Source organism: Thalassophryne amazonica, chromosome 12, assembly GCF_902500255.1.
Source record: "Thalassophryne amazonica chromosome 12, fThaAma1.1, whole genome shotgun sequence".
Lineage (NCBI taxonomy): Eukaryota > Metazoa > Chordata > Actinopteri > Batrachoidiformes > Batrachoididae > Thalassophryne > Thalassophryne amazonica.
In genome coordinates, this window is record NC_047114.1 from 53,067,141 (window position 1) to 53,088,571 (window position 21,431).

The following is a 21,431-nucleotide window of genomic DNA, read 5'->3' on the forward strand; positions in this document are numbered from 1 at the left end:
AAAACCAAAAAAAAGCCATTTTCAAAGCCAAAAAGTTGATTTGACAACCATCTGATATAACCAGGGTCAAAATAAGAGAACACTGCCATCTACTGGTGCCCAGACGCTTAGTACTTAAGGCGAATACTGCCATGAACACTACTGGCCAGTAGATGGCAGTAGAGACCATGGAAACTTGCCAAAACAAAATTCCAGATAATCCGTGTCTGCTACATTTAAGATGCGTGGAATTTAACAAACGCAAACACAATAACAACATCTATAATCCCAGAGAATATATTCACGAGAGTTTTAGGCACTAGAGTTTAATGCTGCTGTCCGTAGAGCCTGAACAGAGTGTCTGAAATGCATTTGTCCTGTCGTGAACATACTGAGATTAGACTATCCTACCCATAATGCACTACTGGGCACAGCATGTGCTCACTAAAACCATAAAATTAGCACATTACTTTAAAACTAAAACATATATCTGATATTTTCACTTTATAAAACATCAGACATGACAGTAATTTTAAATAACTTGTCCAAAATTAATTTTGTTAAAATTTGAACCATAAGTTAAAAATGTATGCCTCTGGATGACTTGGGTGATATTGCCAGTGTATCAGTATGGTGTTAAAGGAAATTATTATTTTTTTTTTTTTGTGAGATCAGTTCTCTTTTGCCTACAGAGGATAGTGGTTTCTTATGGAAGCAGCTCTCTTCTGTTTGCAGAGAGTAGAACTATGCATCTGTTAGGAAACTTTTAACAGGCAGGTGCTCAACTAATTTCAAATTTTAAAAGTGTTTGTCACTGTTCATCTTTGTTTCCTATGTTACCGGTCTAAAAGTTATCGGACAGTTAGTCCGATAATGGTTTTTAAAGTTATCTAAAAAGATAATCCGATAATGAAAACATTATCTTCGATAATTATCTGTTATCGGATTATCGGAACTGTGCCCCCCACTGTCTACATGTATTGGGTCTGCAACAGACTGGTGTACCTTGCGTCTCTTCCAGTGACCAGTGGGGTAGGCTCCAACCCCTTGTGATGCTTAATTGAAATAAATGACTTTAAAAAATGAATGAATGAAGTTGTGTTCAGTCTTCCAAAAGTGAGGAGACACTAATCATGCTTGATTAAGTGAGCAATATCAATGCATAGACACTTTTTCAAACCAGCTTTCCTGAGAAAAAAGGAAAAACTTCATAGGAGGTCTGTCCAAAAAGTATCGGACCTTTTTATTTTTTGCAAAAACCATATGGATTTGAATCACGTGTGATTGCATCAGCCAAGCTTGAATCTTCGTGCGCATGCGTGAGTTTTTTCACGCCTGTCTGTTGCCTGTGAGCAGGCTTTGTGTGAGCAGTGGTCCACCCCTCTCGTTGGATTTTTATTGCGAATAAATGTCTGAATGATTTGGAGATTTGCTGCATCAAATTTTTCCAGAAACTGTGAGAGACCTCCAGGTGGACACCATTTGGAAAATTTAGATGGCTTTCAGCGACGATTTTATGGGGATTACACAGATTAAGGAGTGCTCCAGCCAGTTTAAAGACCGCCCACAGCGTCTGAGAGCGCGGCGCACTCCGAGCGCCGATCGACAGGCTAAAACCCCGCTGAAACAACCAGATAATTTCCAACGTGAAGGCTTTGTTGATCCGAGACATCGTCTGACTTTCACAAAAAAAGGCAGAAGGCGTGGACATCAGCACTTTTTTGGCACATTCCGCTGTTACAGGAGTTTTTTTCATGGAAAGAGAAGCGGAGGATTGCGCCACTGTTCCGCTCATGGCGCTGGACAAAACCACCTCCGTGTTGGTCTCACAGGACGGCTTTCAGGTGGCTTTCAGACGGCTTCTGGTTGCTTTTCAGTCATGTGAGTATCCGAGAAATTGTGCATGAGCTGGACATGCCCCAACATGTCCTGTGAGGCTTCATCACGGCGTTGCTTTGCGCCATGCGGCTCCACCGTGACGCACGGAATTCCTCCGCTCCTCTTTCCATGACAACAGTGGAATGTGCCGTTCATTTCTAAACTGGATGCTGTCTTGATCCGGTATGTTGTCTGACTAGCACAGGAATTGCGGAAGACCTGGACTTCAGCACTTTTTCGGCACATTGAGACAGACGTGCGGAGGAATTCCGCGCGTCAGGACGGAGCCGCATGGCGCAAAGCAACGCTGTGATGAAGCCTCACAGGACATGTTGGGGCATGTCCAGCTCATGCACAATTTCTGGGATACTCACACGACTGAAAAGCAACCAGAAGCTGTCTGAAAGCCACCTGAAAGCCGTCCTGTGAGACCAACACGGAGGTGGTTTTGTCCCGCACCATGAGCGGCACGGTGGCGCAATCCTCCGCTTCTCTTTCCATGAAAAAAAACTCCTGTAACAGTAGAATGTGCCAAAAAAGTGCTGATGTCCACGTCTTCTGCCTTTTTTGTGAAAGTCAGACGACGTCCCGGATCAACAAAGCCTTCACGTTGGAAATGATATGGTTGTTTCAGTGGGGTTTCAGCCTGTCGATCGGCGCTCGGAGTGCGCCGCGCTCTCAGATGCTGTGGGCGGTCTTTAAACCGGCTGGAGCACTCCTTAATCTGTGTAATCCCCATAAAATCGTCGCTGAAAGCCATCTAAATTTTCCGAATGGTGTCCAGCTGGAGGTGTCTCACAGTTTCTGGAAAAATTTGATGCAGCAAATCTCCAAATCGTTCAGACATTTATTCGCAATAAAATCCGACGAGAGGAGTGGACCACTGCTCACACAAAGCCTGCTCACAGGCGAATGATACAATCGACAGGCGTGAAAAAACTCACGCATGCGCACGAAGGTTCAAGCTTGGCTGATGCAATCACACGTGATTCAAATCCATATGGTTTTTGCAAAAAATAAAAAGGTCCGATACTTTTTGGACAGACCTTGTATATCCTTTGTGAAATCTGCATGATTACACCTGTAGCAGAGAGTTGTTTGTGTGGTAGGTCCTGTGCGTATAGCATTGGATTATTTTTGGAATTTGAGTGTATTTTGATTGGTATGTGCACATGTGGCTAGTTTTGCTAAAACGTAATAAACTACACTCAACAAAAATATAAACGCAACACTTTTGGTTTTGCTCCCATTTTGTATGAGATGAACTCAAAGATCTAAAACTTTTTCCACATACACAATATCACCATTTCCCTCAAATATTGTTCACAAACCAGTTTAAATCTGTGATAGTGAGCACTTCTCCTTTGCTGAGATAATCCATCCCACCTCACAGGTGTGCCATATCAAGATGCTGATTAGACACCAAATGCTTGATGGTCTTCGGAGTGAGATTGCATCAGAATTTTGGCTCTCTGTTGGGACTGTTTACACAGAGACTGCTACCTGCTGCTTTGGACTTGAACTAACAGTCTTTTTCAAGACTTTTTTACTTTTTTACCTTTTTTTTACTTTTTTACTGTGCTCCAACGCCTAAGGAAGACCTCTAACGGTCGAAACATCGCGACGGAGCACTTTTATTAGCTAACTTTCATTAGCGTTGGCAAGCTAACTAGCTTGCTAACGCTTTCGTTTTTATTTTTTTATTTTTTTTATTTTTATTTTATTTTAGCACCGTTGTCGTGCGTTGCCTGTGCTGCTTCATGGCCTGTTTGGTGCCTTGATTGGGGCACTCCTGCTGAATCACCTCTGGATTATTTGCACATTATTCACTTTGTGTGTTTTTAGGAATCCGCTAGCTTAGCGCAGCTACTAGCTCTTAGCCGATTTAGCATGGCGGCTTCTCCTGTCTCTCCCGTACTTTTCTGCTCTGGGTGTGAAATGTTTAGTTATTCCTCGGCCTCCTTTAGCAGTAACGGTACTTGTAATAAGTGCAGCTTATTCGTAGCTTTGGAGGCCAGGCTGGGCGAATTGGAGGCTCGGCTCCGCACCGTGGAAAATTCTACAGCTAGCCAGGCCCCTGTAGTCGGTGCGGACCAAGGTAGCTTAGCCGCCGTTAGTTCCCCCCTGGCAGATCCCGTGCAGTCGGGAAAGCAGGCTGACTGGGTGACTGTGAGGAGGAAGCGTAGCCCTAAACAGAAGCCCCGTGTACACCGTCAACCCGTTCACATCTCTAACCGTTTTTCCCCACTCGACGATACACTCGCCGAGGATCAAACTCTGGTTATTGGCGACTCTGTTTTGAGAAATGTGAAGTTAGCGACACCAGCAACCATTGTCAATTGTCTTCCGGGGGCCAGAGCAGGTGACATCGAAGGACATTTGAAATTGCTGGCTAAGGCTAAGCGTAAATTTGGTAAGATTGTAATTCACGTCGGCAGTAATGACACTCGGTTACGCCAATCAGGAGGTCACTAAAATTAACATTAAATCGGTGTGTAACTTTGCAAAAACAATGTCGGACTCTGTTGTTTTCTCTGGGCCCCTCCCCAATCAGACCGGGAGTGACATGTTTAGCCGCATGTTCTCCTTGAATTGCTGGCTGTCTGAGTGGTGTCCAAAAAATGAGGTGGGCTTCATTGATAATTGGCAAAGCTTCTGGGGAAAACCTGGTCTTGTTAGGAGAGACGGCATCCATCCCACTTTAGAGGGAGCAGCTCTCATTTCTAGAAATCTGGCCAATTTTTTTGGATCCTCCAAACTGTGACTGTCTAGCGTTGGGACCAGGAGGCAGAGCTGTGGTCTTATACACCTCTCTGCAGCTTCTCTCCCCCTGCCATCCCCTCATTACCCCATCCCCGTAGAGACGGTGCCTGCTCCCAGACCACCAATAACCAGCAAAAATCTATTTAAGCAAAAAAATTCAAAAAGAAAAAATAATATAGCACCTTCAATTGCACCACAGACTAAAACAGTTAAATGTGGTCTATTAAACATGAGGTCTCTCTCTTCTAAGTCCCTGTTGGTAAATGATATAATAATTGATCAACGTATTGATTTATTCTTCCTAACAGAAACCTGGTTACAGCAGGATGAATATGTTAGTTTAAATGAGTCAACACCCCCGAGTCACACTAACTGTCAGAATGCTCGTAGCACGGGCCGGGGCGGAGGATTAGCAGCAATCTTCCATTCCAGCTTATTAATTAATCAAAAACCTAGACAGAGCTTTAATTCATTTGAAAGCTTGTCTCTTAGTCTTCTCCATCCAAATTGGAAGTCCCAAAAACCAGTTTTATTTGTTATTATCTATCGTCCACCTGGTCGTTACTGTGAGTTTCTCTGTGAATTTTCAGACCTTTTGTCTGACTTAGTGCTTAGCTCAGATAAGATAATTATAGTGGGCGATTTTAACATCCACACAGATGCTGAGAATGACAGCCTCAACACTGCATTTAATCTATTATTAGACTCTATCGGCTTTGCTCAAAAAGTAAATGAGTCCACCCACCACTTTAATCATATTTTAGATCTTGTTCTGACTTATGGTATGGAAATAGAAGACTTAACAGTATTCCCTGAAAACTCCCTTCTGTCTGATCATTTTTTTAATAACATTTACATTTACCCTGATGGACTACCCTGCAGTGGGGAATAAGTTTCATTACACTAGAAGTCTTTCAGAAAGCGCTGTAACTAGGTTTAAGGATATGATTCCTTCTTTATGTTCTCTAATGTCATATACCAACACAGAGCAGAGTAGCTACCTAAACTCTGTAAGGGAGTTAGAGTATCTCGTCAATAGTTTTACATCCTCATTGAAGACAACTTTGGATGCTGTAGCTCCTCTGAAAAAGAGAGCTTTAAATCAGAAGTGTCTGACTCCGTGGTATAACTCACAAACTCGTAGCTTAAAGCAGATAACCCGTAAGTTGGAGAGGAAATGGCGTCTCACTAATTTAGAAGATCTTCACTTAGCCTGGAAAAAGAGTTTGTTGCTCTATAAAAAAGCCCTCCGTAAAGCTAGGACATCTTTCTACTCATCACTAATTGAAGAAAATAAGAACAACCCCAGGTTTCTTTTCAGCACTGTAGCCAGGCTGACAAAGAGTCAGAGCTCTATTGAGCTGAGTATTCCATTAACTTTAACTAGTAATGACTTCATGACTTTCTTTGCTAACAAAATTTTGACTATTAGAGAAAGAATTACTCATAACCATCCCAAAGATGTATCGTTATCTTTGGCTGCTTTCAGTGATGCCGGTATTTGGTTAGACTCTTTCTCTCCGATTGTTCTGTCTGAGTTATTTTCATTAGTTACTTCATCCAAACCATCAACATGTTTATTAGACCCCATTCCTGCCAGGCTGCTCAAGGAAGTCCTACCATTATTTAATGCTTCAATCTTAAATATGATCAATCTATCTTTGTTAGTTGGTTATGTACCACAGGCCTTTAAGGTGGCAGTAATTAAACCATTACTTAAAAAGCCATCACTTGACCCAGCTATCTTAGCTAATTATAGGCCAATCTCCAACCTTCCTTTTCTCTCAAAGATTCTTGAGAGGGTAGTTGTAAAACAGCTAACTGATCACCTGCAGAGGAATGGTCTATTTGAAGAGTTTCAGTCAGGTTTTAGAATTCATCATAGTACAGAAACAGCATTAGTGAAGGTTACAAATGATCTTCTTATGGCTTCGGACAGTGGACTTATCTCTGTGCTTGTTCTGTTGGACCTCAGTGCTGCTTTTGATACTGTTGACCATAAAATTTTATTACAGAGATTAGAGCATGTCATAGGTATTAAAGGCACTGCGCTGCGGTGGTTTGAATCATATTTGTCTAATAGATTACAGTTTGTTCATGTAAATGGGGAATCTTCTTCACAGACTAAAGTTAATTATGGAGTTCCACAAGGTTCTGTGCTAGGACCAATTTTATTCACTTTATACATGCTTCCCTTAGGCAGTATTATTAGACGGTATTGCTTAAATTTTCATTGTTACGCAGATGATACCCAGCTTTATCTACCCATGAAGCCAGAGGATACACACCAATTAGCTAAACTGCAGGATTGTCTTACAGACATAAAGACATGGATGACCTCTAATTTCCTGCTTTTAAACTCAGATAAAACTGAAGTTATTGTACTTGGCCCCACAAATCTTAGAAGCATAGTGTCTAACCAGATCGTTACTCTGGATGGCATTTCCCTGATCTCTAGTAATACTGTGAGAAATCTTGGAGTCATTTTTGATCAGGATATGTCATTCAAAGCGCATATTAAACAAATATGTAGGACTGCCTTTTTGCATTTACGCAATATCTCTAAAATCAGAAAGGTCTTGTCTCAGAGTGATGCTGAAAAACTAATTCATGCATTTATTTCCTCTAGGCTGGACTATTGTAATTCATTATTATCAGGTTGTCCTAAAAGTTCCCTAAAAAGCCTTCAGTTGGTTCAGAATGCTGCAGCTAGAGTACTGATGGGGACTAGCAGGAGAGAGCATATCTCACCCGTGTTGGCCTCTCTTCATTGGCTTCCTGTTAATTCTAGAATAGAATTTAAAATTCTTCTTCTTACTTATAAGGTTTTGAATAATCAGGTCCCATCTTATCTTAGGGACCTCGTAGTATCATATTACCCCATTAGAGCACTTCGCTCTCAGACTGCGGGCTTACTTGTAGTTCCTAGGGTTTGTAAGAGTAGAATGGGAGGCAGAGCCTTCAGCTTTCAGGCTCCTCTCCTGTGGAACCAGCTCCCAATTCAGATCAGGGAGACAGATACCCTCTCTACTTTTAAGATTAGGCTTAAAACTTTCATTTTCGCTAAGGCTTATAGTTAGGGCTGGATCGGGTGACCCTGGACCATCCCTTGGTTATGTTGCTTTAGACATAGACTGTGGGGGGGTTCCCATGATGCACTGTTTCTTTCTCTTTTTGCTCCGTATGCATCACTCTGCATTTAATCATTAGTGATCGATCTTTGCCCCCCTTCACGGCATGTCTTTTTCCTGGTTCTTTCCCTCAGCCCCAACCAGTCTCAGCAGAAGACTGCCCCTCCCTGAGCCTGGTTCTGCTGGAGGTTTCTTCCTGTTAAAAGGGAGTTTTTCCTTCCCACTGTGGCCAAGTGCTTGCTCATAGGGGGTCGTTTTGACCGTTGGGGTTTTTCATAATTATTGTATGGCCTTGCCTTACAATATGGAGCGCCTTGGGGCAACTGTTTGTTGTGATTTGGCGCTATATAAGAAAAAAGTTGATTGATTGATTGATTGATTGATTAGTGCACAGGTGTGCCTTAGACTGCCCACAATAAAAGGCCACTCTGAAAGGTGCAGTTTTATCACACAGCACAATGCCACAGATGTCGCAAGATTTGAGGGAGCGTGCAATTGGCATGCTGACAGCAGGAATGTCAACCAGAGCTGTTGCTCGTGTATTGAATGTTCATTTCTCTACCATAAGCCATCTCCAAAGGCGTTTCAGAGAATTTGGCAGTACATCCAACCAGCCTCACAACTGCAGACCATGTGTAACCACACCAGCCCAGGACCTCCACATCCAGCATGTTCACCTCCAAGATCGTCTGAGACCAGCCACTGGGACAGCTGCTGGAACAATCGGTTTGCATAACCAAAGAATTTCTGCACAAACTGTCAGAAACCATCTCAGGGAAGCTCATCTGCATGCTCGTCGTCCTCATCGGGGTCTTGACCTGACTCCAGTTCGTCGTCGTAACCGACTTGAGTGGGCAAATGCTCACATTTGCTGGCGTTTGGCACGTTGGAGAGGTGTTCTCTTCATGGATGATGCGAAGGAGATGTGTTGCACTGCATGAGGCAAATGGTGGTCCCACCAGATACTGACTGGTATCCCCCCCCCAGTAAAACAAAACTGCACCTTTCAGAGTGGCCTTTTATTGTGGGCAGTCTAAGGCACACCTGTGCACTAATCATGGTGTCTAATCAGCATCTTCGTATGGCACACCTGTGAGGTGGGATGGATTATCTCAGCAAAGGAGAAGTGCTCACTATCACAGATTTCGACTGGTTTGTGAACAATATTTGAGGGAAATGGTGATATTGTGTATGTGGAAAAAGTTTTAGATCTTTGAGTTCATCTCATACAAAATGGGAGCAAAACCAAAAGTGTTGCGTTTATATTTTTGTTGAGTATGTTACTGGGCAGCCTCAGTTCTGTATTGTTTTCTGATATTGTGGTCAGGAAAAAAACAAAACAAAAACAAAATCAATGATGTCAGTTTTCTCCAACAGGCCATCTAAAGGCAAGAATCCTTGCATTGGTACGAGTGTGCTGCCATACTTTCATTTTTAGCATTTTTCTGAAACCTCTTTATGCTCCCAATATTTTTCCTAATAATTTGGTGGTCTAAGAAAATGTTAATATTTATTTGTTTAAAATAAAGAAAAAATATGGTTTGTTATGCTTACTTTTTTCAGCAAAGCAGAAGGTTTCAAAGTTCAAAACAGCAATGGTTGTTACCATAAACCATCCATGTATAGCAGTGAAAAAATGGTTTCTAAGATACAATGTGGGCTCTCCTGGAGCAGAAAGTCACCCTCAATGTTTGTGTGGTTTGGACTGCACACAGGAGCGGATACATGCTTACATAAACGTGCACACTGATTTGTACAACATCCAAACAAAGAAAAGACATTACTATTTTCTTCATGCGATAATTATATTTTATGTCTACTGACAACAGGGATGTCCTGAGTCATTTAATATTGAGTATCTGTCAATACCAAGTCCTGATCTAACATTTTTTTCTTAATAATACACTTGCACAGGGCACACTGCAAGGACATTAACATCAATCTAATGCATATACAAGCATAATGTATGTGCTTGAAAACTGAATGACTTTGTAAAGCATTAAGCAAAAAAAAACAAAAAACAAAAAAAAAACCCAAAAAAACAAGACATAACAAAAACAAAAACAAAACAACAATGCAAGCTGATTTTTAATGTTAACAATAGGTAAACAGAACTTTTGTTATATGGCTATTATTAATTCCACTTAGTTCAGCATTTCAGTCATACTCACTTTGACAAAAGGGGGATGTGATTAGTATGATGTTTTACTTCTGACTGCTAAGTGTCAGTAATATTACTTGGTAAGATGAAAAGACAGTGGTATACACTTCTGTCCAATTAGTCGTGGTAATGCCAAGGTTGCCAACTGCCAGTAAAGTCTAAGTTGTAGATGAAGATAGGATAGGATAAACCAAAATTTGAATTAGAAACTAAAAAGGGTGAAGCTAATTGTGAAAATGACACAATAAGGGATGGTTTGAAGCCAGAGGAGAACCTGAAGCCAACAACTAATGCTGACAGCAATGTGTGCTTGTTGAGGGAAGTGTCAAACGTAGACAGTGCATATTTGAAGCAAAGTTGAATATATATATTTACTTTTGAAGCATTCTGAAATGCACTGTGATGCCACTGATGACTAAGGAAGCACTGAATGGAGTTGTGACTATCAGCTCCATCAATGTGTCACTTATGAAATGGCCTGCAGATGGATGAGGGTGAGAATTGTGTTCAATAATGCACTGATCGGACATAACACTGATCTTTGAGCTAAGATCAGGATATCTGCAACACACTCACAAAAGTTGGGGTGGGGACAATATAGGGCTAGTAATGAGGTACATACAAAAAAAGAGTAAAAAAAAAAAAAAAAGATATTTCCAACAGGTGATTGTAATTATGATTTAGTACAAAAGTAATGTCCACAAAAGGCTGAGCCTTTAAGGAGCAAAGACAGGCAAAGGCTTTCTAGAAATGCATGAGAAAATTATTGAAATGAATGCCAAAACAAAAGACTGGAAAGCAATTGCATATTTCTCTCTCTATAGTGCATAATATCTTTAAACAATTCAAGGAATCTGGAGGATTTTCACTGCATAAACAGCAAGGGTGCAAGCCAAAGCTGAACACCCATGATCTTCAATCCCTCAGACAGCAGTGCATCAAGAACTGTCATTCATCAATAGCGGATATAACTGCATGGGCAAGAGATTATTTGGGAAATCTTTGTCAAGCACAGCAGTATGGAGTTACATTCATAATTGCCACTTAAAACTTCACTGTATGAAAAAGAAGCCTTATGTTAACCTTGTCCACAAGCAGCATCAACTTCAGAAACATCTGGGTTGTACCACCAGAAAGTGGAAATGTATATTGTGGTCAGATGAATCAGTAGTCCAAATCTTTTTGGGAGGGAATGGATGCCATGTGCTCCAGACCACAGATGAAAACAACCATTCACAATGTTATCTGCAGCATGTCCAAAAGCCAGGGTCTATCATGATACAGGATTGTATCAGAGCCGTTGGCAAAGTTAATTTACACTTCTGTGATGGCAGGATTAATGCAAAAATGTACAGTGTGATTTTAAAGCAACATATTTTGCCTTGAAGGTGACACTTGAAGAGCATCAATGCATTTTTCAACAAGCCAATCCAAAACCACATTATGCACACATCATAAAGGCATGGGTGCAGGACAAAAGGGTATGGATATTTGACTGGCCTGCCTGCAGTCCAGACCTGTCCCCAGTAAAGAATGCATGGAGAATTTTTTAAATGAAAAATGTAACGGCAACGACCCCATACTGTTGCACACCTTAAGATGTGTTTTGCAGGAACAGTGGAACAATACAACACCTGAAATATTTCATTGCATTGTATCCTCAATGCCAAAACATTTTTAAGTGATGTGAGAACGACTGGCAACATTACGAAGTGGTAAATGCGTCCACTGTTTTTTGGAATGTGTTGCAGGTATTGTATATTAGGGCCCCTTTACAAATAGTACAAATTTGGTCGAATTGCACATGAAGCAGGAATCAAATCGTATGCAAAACATGTAAAATCGGAGCTGCCTCCAATGCCTTGTACACCTGTTCAGGGCTTGATATAAACCAATTTGCCCCACTGCCCCACAGGGCCAGTAGAATTTAGAAGTTAGTGTCCCACAGTGTGGGAGCACTGGCCCATGGTTTTGCGCGTGAGAGTTCATGATATTCCACCCTAAAATTCTGCAAATAAAACTGCCTATATAATATAAACCAATCCAGAAAAAAACATAGTCTATGGACCATGAAGTAAAATAAATATATATATATATATATATATATATATATATATATATATATATATATACAACCCATGGCAAAAATTATGGAATCACCGGCCTCGGAGGATGTTCATTCTGTTGTTTAATTTTGTAGAAAAAAAGCAGATCACAGACATGACACAAAACTAAAGTCATTTCAAATGGCAACTTTCTGGCTTTAAGAAACACTATAAGAAATCAAGAAAAAAAAGATTGTGGCAGTCAGTAACGGTTACTTTTTTAGACCAAGCAGAGGAAAAAAATATGGACTCACTCAATTCTGAGGAATAAATTATGGAATCACCCTGTAAATTTTCATCCCCAAAACTAACACCTGCATCAAATCAGATCTGCTTGTTAGTCTGCATCTAAAAAGGAGTGATCACACCTTGGAGAGCTGTTGCACCAAGTGGACTGACATGAATCATGGCTCCAACATGAGAGATGTCAATTGAAACAAAGGAGAGGATTATCAAACTCTTAAAAGAGGGTAAATCATCACGCAATGTTGCAAAAGTTAGTGTCCCGCTCCCTGAGCCTGGTTCTGCTGGAGGTTTCTTCCTGTTAAAAGGGAGTTTTTCCTTCCCACTGTAGCCAAGTGCTTGCTCACAGGGGGTCGTTTTGACCGTTGGGGTTTTACATAATTATTGTATGGCCTTGCCTTACAATATAAAGCGCCTTGGGGCAACTGTTTGTTGTGATTTGGCGCTATATAAAAAAATTGATTGATTGATTGATTGATTTAAACTCATATATAAAAGAACACTTGTAAACTACTCTTTAAAAGATGCCAACTGTCTTAAAAATAAGACATGAAATTTCAGCTACAGTTTTACAGAATGCACATGAGAGATCTGTTTTCTATAAAAAAAAAATCCTTCTCTATACATCAAGGGGTCGCAGCAATAATCTTTCAAAAATATTTATTAATTTATTAATCATCTTAAATGATCAATTTTCCATCCTAAAGTGCAACAGAGCAGGTAGGTGACTGGCATATGAGTTGCGAGGCCAAAATGTACACCAAGGTCGATTCCTGGTCATGCTACCTATTTGTGTCCTCCAACAAGACACTTTATCTGCATCGTCCCATCCACTCAGCTGTAAATGGGTACCAGCCTTGTGATGGACTGGCATTTTGTCCAGGGGAAGTCATACACTCTCATTTGCTTCACACTACAGAATCTTGGGAAATGGGCCTCAGGGCCTACACAGGACTTCTTTCTTCTGCAGAGCAAGACCTTCTCCAGTTAGACTTGCTAGCTCGTCTTTGTCTTCAATTTCAGCATTGCAAGGTGGAATAGCATCTTAAACTCACTGGACCTGCAACTGTCAGTAAGTTCAACCATATATTAAAAATGAGAACAACAGCTGCTATAAAGAAGGTTCCCAGTCAACAAAATCGTAAGGGCAAAGTGTCCCCACAGCTTAATGCTGTAGTGTGACAGAATATGCATCACTTTGCTGGAGTGGCACATCTGTTACAATCCTTAATGCTCTGTACAGCATCCAGAAATATGCACTGAAGATCATTGCAGGAGATGAACAGACTGCCCGAGCCAAACTAAACATCCCTAGATGACATATTCCTGCAGCCACTATCTTATATAAGATGCAAATGAACAGATGTCCTTTAGATGTAAAAAGAAGGTTACCTTGAACGCTCACCAGATATTTTGCTACTTACACTAATTAATTCACACCTGGACATGACGTGACATATCCCTGCACAAGGATGTGCAATGTGCTGCTGGTACGACTGACCAGGGAGTACTGTCCATGCTGTCACATGTCACACATATAAGCAGCTTTCATCCTGAGCTGCTTGAACCAGTGAATAACCAATCAGGAGTTCCTGGTTGTATCTTTTGCATTACGATGCTGTCTCCTGTGACCCTGTCCCATGCCCTATGGCTGCTGGGATAGACTCTAGCAACCCCCTGACCCTTCACTGGAGCAAGTAGGTCTAGAAAATTCATGGAAGAATGATGCCATCTCCCATTAATGCTTATTATTCAGGATGAAGCTATATAAAAACAGTACACACAAAACACCCTTTTAGCATTCTGTGTCTCAATTTAAATATGTATTCATGCTGTGCTGTTATCTGCTTTTTATATTTATTTTATAATTTACTGTGAAACAATTTGCCAAGACCGCCAATCACAATCATCAGCTCCTTTCAGAATTTCCTGAATGTGCCCCATTTTCCAGATCTGAATCAAAATCGGGTGTCGTCCATTAAATGTTGAATTTACAACAAGCTGTGAGTAAATAAGTTATTGAGTCAAAGATATTACCTGCGCTAATGCACAAACTAATAAATGCACATTGATAGGAGGCAAGAAAAAAAAATCTATTACTGCAAATCTCACGATGTGGAATCAGTCAGGATCATTCTATGGCACTCTATCTGTGAACTATTATTAGAACTAGGAGTCCTTCCAACATCAACATTATTTCTAAATGTCCAAATTTTAATTCTTCAGAGTTTATGAAAACCCATCTTCACATCTCTAATTTAGTTAATTAATATTTTAGTTGCAATCTTAAGTGAACAAGTGTTGACCTACATGTCCTACGCAAATTAATTGTTTGTGAGTAAGTCCCTTCAGCTCCATTGTTTTTTCCACTCGGGGTTGCCACAGCAGATCCAAGGTGGACCTGCATTTTGAATTGGCTCAGTTGTTTTTTTATGCCCATTGACCTTCCTGACACAACTCCACATTGCATGGAGAAATGCGGCAGTGGTGGGATTTGAACTGGTAACCTGCAGCTGTCAAATAACAACCCAGTCTCACAGCAAGTCGTGATTCAGCAGCACAAAATATACATTCATCTATTGGTTTGTGATATTGTGAAGAAAAGCGCATTTTTGTCACGGCAGCATGAATTCATTCTAATTTATTCCGTGATGGCTGCGCAAAATTAAAAGTGAAGCGGGGGGGTGGTTATGGTTAGGGTGGGGGGAAGGAATAGGATTAGGTTATGGTTAAGGTTAGGGTCGGGGGTAGGAGTAGGGTTAGTAATAGTGAGTTAAAAAAAAACCCGTCATGAAAATTTGACTCATTTCGTCACGGGAGCAAGAAAAAAAAAACATGAGACTGGGCTGCAAATAACCCTGCCTCACTGTCAAATTACCCTGACAAACCGACAGTAAGAACCCAGACGATGAGACCACTCGATCTCACACACACACACACACACACACACACACACACACACACACACACACACACACACACACACACACACACACACACACACACACACACACAACAGGAGTGCAAGCAATCACCGCACGCGCACCCCACACGAGACTCACACAGACAGAAGACGAAGGCACACGCGATCACCATTCATGCTGCTGACAGCCGAGACACGCCCACACGCTGTGAGTGACTGGTTCACAACACGTAACTAAACTTACAAAGAAATTAAAAACTGGCAAGAACACAAAATAGAACAATCAGAAAAACGAAACGCATGCTGAAAATACATGACAGCAAAAACAAGAGGCGTGAAATGGGGAAAGAAGCAGAGCGGACGGCAGACGTGAAACAAGAGGCCAAGTGGGAAAAGCTCGACAAGAACAGGTGAGGAACAGACCAGATAAAATACACACTACAAAATAACAAAAAACTCAATGACAAAATAATCTGAGAAGCTATGGATGCTCGAAATAACCCAAGATCTATGATAACACAGAAAGCCCTAAATCTCAAACATGAAGGTGAAATGGACAGCAGACACAGAGAACAGGCATGACACACACACACGCACGCACGCACACACACACACACACACACACACACACACACACACACACACACACACACACACACACACACACACACACACACACACACACACACACACAGAGGACAGGTGTGACACAGAAATTAATAAAAACCCCAGAACCAGCAGACATCATGACACACCATGTTTGAGTTAAACATTTGTGATCTTGAGTTTGACCTTTCAAGGTCACCTGAGTTCAGACGCCATGTAGCAATAGAAAGGAAATATATTACTTAATATTAGTGTATAATTGCAATCACAGGTGTATGTTTCACTAACTCCTTGGAATATATATTCCATAGTAAATGTCTATATAGAGACCTTTATATATACGAGGTCTATTAGAAAAGTATCTGACCTTATTATTTTTTTTCAAAAACCATATGGATTTGAATCACGTGTGATTGCGTCAGACAAGCTTGAACCCTTGTGCGCATGTGTGAGTTTTTCCACGCCTGTCAGTTGCGTCATTTGCCTGTGAGCAGGCTTTGAGTGAGGAGTGGTCCAGCCCCCTCGTCGTTGTTTCATTGCCAGGAAATGGCGGAATGATTTGGGCTTTTTTTCCATCAGAATTTTTTCAGAAACTGTTAGAGACTGGCAGCTGGAAACCATTAGAAAAATTTATCTGGCTTTCGGTGAAAATGTTACGGGCTTGGTAGAGAATAAGGAGTGTTACTGTTGCTTTAAGGATGGCCCCCACCGGCTGTGGGGTGCGCCGTGCTCCAAAGCCACCATCGACAGGCTGAACGACCATTTCATTTCTAAATGGATGGCTGTCTGGATCCGTGACCATCGTGTGCCATTTCTCTGTTTATCACAAGAGCTGGACATCAACCATTTTCCGGCAGATTTCACTTTTAACAAGAGATTTTGTCATGGAAAGCCGAGCGGAGGCTTTGCGCGTCACAATGGATTCGCTATTGGAGCGAGACAAAACCACCTCCGTTTTGGTCTCACAGGACAGCTTTGAGATGGCGTTCAGACAGCTGTCGGTGGTTTTTCCATCGAGTGATTATCCGAGAAATTGTGGATGTGCCTGGACATGCCAGAACATGTCCTGTGAGGCTTCATCACGGCGTTGCTGTGCGCCATGCGGCACACATTTTGGAGTACTAGAGATGAAAGTTGCTAAACAGGCTCCCACTCCACCCATCTCCAGGAGGCAACAAGAGATCAAGCGCCTCGTTCAAGAGCTGAGACAACTCAGGAAGCTGTGGAAGAAGGCCTCAGAAGTGGAAAAGGAGGGCATAAGCACTCTCCAAGCTGACATCAAAACACGGCTGGCGTCCCTCCGCAGAGCAGAGAACTCACGGAAATGAAGGAGGAAGAAAGAACAAACAAGAACACGGTTCTACAAAGATCCCTTCAAGTTCCTAAAGAGTCTCTTCACCAAGGAGAAAAGTGGACATCTAAAAACAACAAAGAATGATCTAGAGGAGCACCTGAGAGCAACCCACTCTGATCCAAAGCGGCATGAACACCTGGCCATCCCTCCAGACATTCCACCCATTGACCCCCCAGAGCATCAATTCCAGACCGGTCCTCCAACATGGAAGGAGGTGGAGAAGATTGTCCATAGGACAAGAACAGCTTCAGCTCCTGGGCCAAACGGAGTCCCATACAAGGTGTACAAGAACGCACCATATGTCTGCAGGTTTCTCTGGAGCTTCATGAGAATGGTATGGCAAAAGAGGTCTATTCCTAAAGAGTGGCGTAGGGCAGGTGGGTTCCTTATCCCAAAGGAGAAAGATGCAGCGACCATCAGTCAGTTCTGCCCAATTGCCTTGCTTAATGTGGAGGGTAAGCTCTTCTTCGGAGTCATTGCACAAAGGATGGCCGAGTACCTGTGCAGAAATGGGTATGTGGATACATCTGTTCAGAAGGCAGGAATATTGGGCTTCTCTGTGTGCCTAGAACATGCCAGTATGATCTGGCACCAGATCCAAATGGCAAAGCTGGAGAAAAGGGATCTCCATGCAGTCTTCTTGGATCTGGCAAACGCCTGCATTCAAGTTCTTCAACATCCTGGACACCATCACAACCCTGATCAAAGACTATTTTCAGGACCTGTAGTTCTGCTTCTCAACTCCTGAATTTACCACCTCATGGCAGCACATGGAAATAGGCATCATGGCTGGGTGTACCGTATCTCCCCTGGTTTTCACCATGGTGATGGAAGTCATCATCCGAGCCTCAAAATGGGTCATAGAGGGACAAAGATTGGAATCTTGCCGGCAGCTCCCTCCTCTCAGAGCCTACATGGATGACATCACCACCCTGACCACCACCGTCCCTTGCACCAGGAGGTTACTCAGAAAACTTGAGGAGAACATCAGTTGGGCCCGGATGAAGATTAAGCAATCAAGTCACGCAGCATCTCAGTGGTGAAGGGAGTGCTTGCTAATCTGCAGTTCTTCATCGGAGATGATCCAATCCCCACGGTATCTGAGCAGCCAGTCAAAAGCCTGGGAAGGCGCTATGATGCAAGCCTGAAAAATAAAGACCAGGTGAAGCAACTGTGCAACAACGTCGAAGCAGTCCTACTGGCGCTCGACAGTACCCATCTTCCTGGGAAACTCAAGGCCTGGTGCCTCCAGTTTGGCCTACTACCCTGAGTGCTGTGGCCCCTGGCAGTCTACGAGGTGCCCATCTCAACAGTGGAGAAGCTGGAGAGAAGAGTTACCATCCATGTCAAGAAGTGGCTTGGACTTCCGCGCTGCCTGACCACCATAGGCCTCTATGGAGACAGTGTCCTGAAGTTGCCCCTTACCAGTCTTACAGAGGAGTTCAAGTGTGCAAAAACATGACTGCAGATGACCTTGAATGAATCCAAAGACCCAGTGGTTAGGGAAAATGCACCAATCTTGGCAACAGGGCACAAGTAGACACCAGCAAGAGCAGTGGAAGACGCGGTAGCAGCTCTTAGGCATGCCGACATCATGGGGAACGTTCAGCAAGGAAGAGGAGGCTTTGGGTTAACAACTAGCCGCCCAGCCTGGAGAAGTGTCACTGCGCCAGCACGGAGGAAGATGGTGGTCAAGGAAGTGTGGCGTCAGGAGGAGGTTACAAGATGGGCCAAGGCAGTCGCCCTTGGAAAACAGGGTCAGTGGACACGATGGGAAGGTGTCGAAAGAAGAAAGTTGAGCTGGAGGGATGTATGGGCCATGGAGGCAAAGAGCTTGACCTTTGCCATCAGAGCCACGTACGATGTCCTTCCAACTCCAACCAATCTCCACCAGTGGTTTGGCGAAGATCCTGCATGCGTCCTGTGCACCAAGCCAGCCTCCCTCCAACACATACTAACAGGGTGTAAAGCCAGTCTCACCCAGGGACGGTATACTTGGTGCCACAACCAAGTCTTGAAGAGTCTTGCCTCCACACTGGATGGCAAATGATCCAGCATCACCACCCTGCCACCGCCAACATCTGATGCCTCATGGGTAACTGCCTTTGTCCGTGAAGGGGCCACAGCTGCCAGGAGGAACTCTAAACCAACAGAGAGAAGCCAGCTGTGCCCAGCATGCGATTGGAAGATGCTGGCAGACATTGGTAAACAGCTGGTGTTCCCCGCAGAAATCGCCACTACCACCTTGAGGCCTGACCTGGTGCTCTGGTCCCTTTCCCTAAAGAAGGTATACATAGTCGAACTCACTGTACCCTGGGAGGACTCCAAGGAGGAGGCATTCGAGCGGAAGCATCTGCGGTATTTTGAGGTGGCCGCGGAAGCACAACATCGTGGCTGGAATGCTGAAGTTCGCCCTGTGGAGGTTGGGTGCAGAGGCTTCGTGGGAATATCTACCACAAAACTCCTGAGGGACTTGGGAATCAGGGGCCAGAACCTGCGCACCGCCATCAAAGCCGCATCAGAGGCAGCTGAACCGGACGCCCCTGCCATGCATAGTCCCCTGAGAGGTCTGCCATCAAGGTGACTTTCAGGGCTAATTGGGCTTGGGTCGCAAGCTCAGGTCTTATCATCCTGCAGCTGGCCGCCTCTGGAGAGGGTGTATAGTGTTAAGGGCTGAAACACCCTATGACCCAGAGGAACACTACTGATGATGCGTACCAGTAAATTAAATTTCCCTTTGTACCTGTAAAATCAACTCCTCTTCAAGTCCACCATCCACCATTCACCTACAAGTTTACCAATCGGATGTGCTTGCACAAGAATAATAACATCTCATTCTGTGTTTCTGGAATATATATATATCTATATAATATAGATATATATATATATATACACACACACATATGAGAGACCCACTGGGCTGGTGTTTATCTCTGGATACTGTAGTGTGAAGTGAATAAGAGCCTACACCTCCCCCAGGATGGGATACCAGTCCATCATAGGTTCCACAGACAGATAGCCTGAAGAACATGCCTGGCATCAAAATGTGGTGCAGATATTGGTCGTCCAACTCCTTTTCCACAGAGCCAACTGTTGTAATTTTACATAGGCACTGAGTCTGTATTTTGGCTTTAGCTTGTGGCATTGATGTTGAACTGATTCTTCTCAAAATCAGAGAATTGGAAACCATTAATTGGAAACCATTCGGAAGATTCAGACGGCTTTCGGTGGCTTTTCAGTCGAGTGAGTATCCGAGAAATTGTGTAACAGCTGGGCATGTCACAACTTGTCCTGTGAGACTTCCAACACGGAGGTGTTTTTTGTTGTGCGCCATGAGCGGCTCCGTCCCGACGCGCAAATTCCTCCGCACGTCTTTCATTACAAAATCTCCTGTAACAGTGGAATGTGCTGCAAAAGTGCTGATGTACACCTCTTCCACAATTTCTCTGGTAGTCAGACGACGTCCCGGATCAACACAGCCTTCACTTTGGAAATGATCTGGTCGTTTCAGCCTGTCAATGTCCGCTCAGAGCGCGGCGCGCCCTGCGCCGCTGTGGGCCGTCTTTAATTCGGTTGTAATGATCCTTAATCTGTGTGACGCCCAGAGTATTTTCACCGAAAGCCGTCTGAATCTTCCGAATGGTTTCCACCTGGCTGTCTCTCACAGTTTCTGGAAAAATTTGATTCAGCGCTGCTCCAATCGCTCAGCCATTTTCCTGACAATGAAAATCCGATGCGGGGGGTGGACCAGTGCTCACTCAAAGCCTGCCCACAGGCAAATGACGCAACCGACAGGCGTGAAAAAACTCACACATGCGCACAAAGGTTCAAGCTTGGCTGATGAAAGCGCACATGATTCAAATCCATATAGGTTTAGAAAAAATAAAAAGGTCGGATAGTTTTCTAACAGACCTCATATACAGTGGGGAAAATAAGTATTTGACACCCTGACAGTTTTGCAGGTTTTCCCACTTACAAAGAATGGAGGGGTCTGTAATTTTTATCGTAGGTACACTTCAAGTGTGAGAGATAGAATAAAAAATAAAAAAATCCAGTAAATCACACTGTATGATTTTTAAATAATTATTTTGCATTTTATTGCATAAAATAAGTATTTGACCCCCTAGAAAAACAGAGATTAACAATTGGTATAGAAACATTTGTCTACCATTACAGAGGTCAGACATTTCCTGTAGTTCTTGACCAAGTTTTCACACACTGCAACAGGGATTTTGGTCCACTCCTCCGTACAGATCTTCTCCAAATCTTTCAGGTTTGGAGTTTCAGC

The 21,431-nt window shown here is 43.0% G+C and overlaps 1 protein-coding gene and 1 long non-coding RNA gene across 2 annotated transcripts in view; both read right to left on the reverse strand.

Moving 5' to 3' along the window:
• astn1 (astrotactin 1) overlaps positions 1 to 21,431 on the reverse strand; it is a 1,400,536-nt gene that overhangs the window by 19,690 nt on the left and 1,359,415 nt on the right. The window lies entirely within an intron of this gene.
• LOC117522023 lies at positions 1,622 to 19,867 on the reverse strand. The gene is made up of 3 exons (XR_004564117.1): positions 19,678 to 19,867; positions 13,216 to 13,217; positions 1,622 to 1,632 (listed from the first exon to the last, which is right to left on the reverse strand). It is a non-coding gene; the product is annotated as an uncharacterized LOC117522023 (long non-coding RNA).